This window comes from Crocodylus porosus, unplaced genomic scaffold (assembly GCF_001723895.1).
Source record: "Crocodylus porosus isolate Cpor-Errol unplaced genomic scaffold, CroPor_comp1, whole genome shotgun sequence".
Taxonomy (NCBI): Eukaryota; Metazoa; Chordata; order Crocodylia; family Crocodylidae; genus Crocodylus; species Crocodylus porosus.
Window position 1 is genome coordinate 3289957 of NW_017728906.1, and position 5093 is coordinate 3295049.

Consider the following 5093-nt stretch of genomic DNA (forward strand, 5'->3'; position numbering starts at 1 on the left):
TGTCAGTGCTGAATTCCATCCTGTTCTCATCCACCCACCCCTGTAACCTGTCTAGGTTTGATTGTAGCCTATTCCTCCCTTCTAGAGTGCCCACTTCCTCCCACATCTTGGTGTCACCTGTGATTAAACTTGCACAGAAAGGTGTCATTTTTCCAGCGAATGGGAATTAGATTGCTTGAGTTAGGTTTGATTTCATATTGTGTATTTGAATTAGACATTTCTTCAGCGTCATCTGGATTAAAGTAAAAAATTGGACCTTGTACTTAAAAACAAAGGAGAAGAAGAAGAAAAGCTTATAATTACTTTCACGTTAATTAAATCAGCTTCCTCAGTCTGCTAATGAAGCATAATATGCTGAGTCCCAAAATCATAGTCTGCAATTAGGCTTCTCCAAATTAAAAATCCCTTTTCTCTTCCCTTCTCATTTTAGCCAAAATGATAATAATTCAGAGCATTGTTTACAATAAAATGTAAGGCAAAATATTTTGTCAGGTTCCATGCATTTGCAGTAGAAAGCCAGATGTGTGTCCCACACATCTGCTATTTAAAACAGATAGTGATGCCATTTAAAACAGAACAGGAGCATCACTGGAATTATGCAGTTCTATAGGCTTCCCAGTGTGCAGGAAACCAGAAAGCAGATCATGTAACAGCTCTGACATAACACTGGAAGTATTTACACTCACGCATTCTGAAAGCTTCCAGTGGCAATTAGAGGCAAGTTTTCCAATGTGGGCTACCTGGAGAATGTAATTCTGTAAATACTGGAACAGAGACATCTAGAGGCAGTAATACACTGAAGTAGCAAAATTGAAACCTGAAATGTAATATATGTCTTAACAAGGGCATGGTCATATTTCTGTGCAAGGCTCGTTCAGCTCATAATCCCCACAGTTTCTAAAATGGAAACAGAATTAATTTATCATATTTTGCTTTTCTAAAACAGCAAATGGCAATCTTATTAGTTTGTTGCAGGGGAAATCAATAGAAACTAGCTAGGTATGCACATTGATAGTCTATCTAACTATCTCTTCCTGTCACTGTTCAAGCCCCATTCCACAAATTGATTGTTATACCTAGGTTTTGCCTTTTTATAACTCTGCAGGTGGGGCCAATCTTAATTTTTCTTGTTATGGGTCCTTACACAACCGGGTCTTGGTTTTTACTATGATTATTCTGGGAGCAGTTATAACTTGGAGAGTTCACCTTCTAGGAGTTAAGGAAGCCTGCATGTGTGTTCAACCTTTGCTGATGCTGCCAGTAAAGGGTGGGCCTGCTGGCAGTGAGGGTGACATCACTTTAACAGCAGACTGTCTGGAAGTAGGTGGTTGAGCAACAAGTGTCACTTGAGCTTGGCTACCCATTTGTTATAAGGTGTGAGGGCTTTCCGACAGGTCTAGAACACAAGAGCAAGCTCTGCCAATTGGTTAAATACTTCTTTGAAATTGGTGTTGTCACTAAATTAACTCAGGGAACAGTTTCCTGGTAGGTCAGCAGAAGAAATGCATTCAAAATGATGTGTATTAAAAAAACATTTCTGTGTTTTTCTTTTCCAAAAGATGGGCATTGCAGTATCAAAGGGTCCATCTATCTCCTTGCTGAGGCATTGTTTTATTCCTGTTTCACAAGTCAAAGTTGTATTTACTGAATCTCCACCTAAGTGTTTTTACCAGCTGGTTGTTCTTTAAAGGTCTCTCTTCAAGTGTCAGCCACACTCTTGCACAGAAAGGTGTCACTTTTCCAGCTAATGGGAATTAGATTGCTTGAGTTAGGTTTGATTTCATATTGTGTATTTGAAATAGACATTTCTTCAGCAGTCTGTGGGGTGTAAAAGCAATTACTGTTCTTGGTTTTATTTTGGGTGTTTTTCAAGCTTCTAATCAGACGTGAAGAGTGCCAGTTTCTGTTCGTGACTGATAATATTTTGAATGTGAATAATTTTATGTCTTTATATTTGATATCTAGATACTACCCATTTGTGAAGCAATCACCTACACATTTATTTTTCTCCTGGATTTGAGTGGATTGAAGCAGTGACTTGCATGGGTCATTTGTAACACAGTGCTAGACTGTTTTGAATACAACTGGCTTTTACTGCATTTCAAAACAGTACAAGATACAGATTAGGTGAGTTTTTATCTCAGACATTTTGGATCAAATGAAAAAAACAGGGTATGTTGCAAATAAATGCATCAATATAAACATTTGGTGCCTAAATCCTGTGGTATGGACTTAAGTCCTATAGCAAGCTATTTTAGTTATATGAGTTTTAATGGGAATGAACTGATAATTCAGTATTTTACCAACATGACCAAATCCTGGTTCGTTGTTTGAAAAAGGAGCTGGGTTTGTGGCAATGACTTTGGTGCATCTGATGAAGTGAGCTTCAGCTCACACAAACTTGTGCTCTTTCCCTCTCTCTCTCTCTATATACACACACACACACACACACACACACACACAAATATATATGTGTAAAATTTAATAGAGTGTGAAAAAGCTTATATATATATATATATATAAATATAAACTTGTGCTACTTTGGTTAGTTTATAAGGTTCAAACCTACCCTGCCTCCTAAATTACTTTGACAGGCACAGTATGATGCTTTCAAAGAGGGATCCTGGACTCTGAAGGAGATTTCATATTTCTTGTAAGTCTCAAAAATAAAGGCTTAGTTTTCAGACTAGAAAAGGCCAATGACCTTTGTATCACCACTTGTTGGCATGCTTTGCTCAGCTCCGGGAAACTGGTACAACTTAGAGCTTAGTAATTATCCATATGGTTTCAGCTGCCTCATTTACTAGCCATGGACCTGGAATGACCTAGACAATATCAATCTTATGCTTATTGTTTGAATGCTACCCCTATTACCTAAGACAAACCTTAATTTTTTATATATATGGATGAGAAAATTGAGTTGCAGTTTAAAAGCTGATCTTCCTTTCCCACTATTGCAGGTATGTCCTGTATCCTTCTCCCAATCTGCTGCCATCTCAGTTGGGCCGTTCATCTCCTAGTGTTTTCCAAAATCTGCTTCTTCGTGCAGTGTAGACCTCCACTCTGTGAATAGCAATGAAAAGACTGGTGTTCTTTCAATAGGATTTGAGCATTTGGGAGGTTCCTTACCAGTTTTGCAGCCTCTGTGGTTGAAGTTTCCTAGCTGCTTCCTACAATGAGGTGTTGGATACTTCAGTGTGTCAAGAAGTGGTAAGGTTCACTGTATTATATGCAAGACATCACTAATCTGCCACTAGTGTTTTCATCTTGGTAGCCAGCAGAGCGGGTATCAGGAGTTCCATTAAACATTTTAAGCAGAGGTGCTTTCAGGCTGAGATACTATTTCTCTTTGCTGTGAAGTTGAATGAAAACCAAAGCGGAGGAACTTGGAAGGGGCAAAGGGAAAGGACCACCTGCAAGCAGCTCCCTGCAGAACAGATGTGAAGTAGTCTTTTCAGCAGTTCTGAATGAGAACTGGACCTAGAGCTTGTGAAGCAAAGGCCATGTCAGGGTATATTAGAATAGGAAAGGACTTTGGAGGGAAATTACTTCTTTCCTATTGTTCTGCCTATTATTTAATAGGGTGTGAAAAAGCTTCAGGTATGCTCTTAGAAAAGATTATTCAAATGTGCAGGGCAGCAGAAACTGTGAAAGACCAAGCTGCAGCACTGAGTACACCAAGAGGGGTCATCCTTCAGTCAGCATAAAAGAATGTGGCCAGAAAAAGCCACCTTGCATGCTACAATTTTCCATTGGTAGGAACCCAACTCACAGGGTGATATTTTTCATTGGAAAGGAGAAAACTAAGGGAGAGAGAGCAAATTAGCTTTACTGACTGTGAAAGGCAACATGGCCCCAAATGCTCTGCATTTGGAAAGCTGTTTATACTGTAACAAGAGGAACCATTTTACCAGGTGCTGCAGATCCCAAACACAAACACCCTAAGTACATACAACTGAGAGCATACCAGAAGAATTTTACATAGTTATGGTAAAATCAAGCAGAATAGGTGAAAGGTACTGAATTTGAAACATACTGGATTTTGGAAACTGGAAGTGCAATGAGCAATTGTTTCATTAGAATTGAACATGGGCACTCGAGTTAATATTTAACCAGATCATTAATATAGAAAATTAAAATTGAAATGAAGAGTCCAACAAACATCAAAATAACTGACCAGTCAGGAACTAATATACCAGCCAAAGGGAGATGCAAAACTAGCATCCAATATAAAAACAGAGTAAAGAAATTTGCATTCATTGTGGTACAGTGGGAGGTGACATCAATTATAGGTTTGTTGACTTGTGAAAAACTGTATCTAATTGTGCAGGCAGTAGAGGACCACAATGTTTCATGCCTCCTGATGATCCTTCTGGCTTCATGACGCAGTCTTATTAAGAAACCAGTTGTTCCAGAACACAAGAAGTAGTAATGTCTTATGGAAAGGGATGTTCCAATGGATACAAATGCAAATAACATCATAAAGAAAAACAAATCAGCCTCAGGAGCTTGTAGCTATCAACTTTGTGTTATATGAAGAAGCACAGTTGCCAAAAGTACATGTCAGTTGGATCCCAGTATTAGGACTCCAGTCTGTCAGGACTTGAAGGGAAAATTGCCCAAAAAAAAATCAAATCGGAAATCAGATCTGTTATTTCATTGGTCTAAGAAGAAAGTGAAACCTTAAAGACTCTCAGAGACTTGCTAAAATGGTTGCACAAGTTGGGGAGGAGGGGAACAGAATGGACAAGAAAGTGCATGGTGCACTCACTGCAGTGTGACATGCTAGCAATCCCTGCTCTGTAGATGTGTTAATTTTTGTGTTTATTTTTTGTAGTTATTGTTAAGAGGAAAGATGTAGTGAAAGAATTAATAATTTAGAGGCACTCCCTAATTTAGAGGAGTTGGGAATTTGAAAGTAGTCCCTTAGTTAGGCAGTAGCTGTTAGAAAGAAAACAACAGTCTACAGAGGTTGTCTACTAGCCATCACGCCAGATGACAAAGCTAACATATTTAACGATTTCTTTGCCTCTGTCTTCCTAAGTAGGGACCAGTTCAGCCCCCTCCCTGCTGGGCCCCCCTCGGGCCCCGGG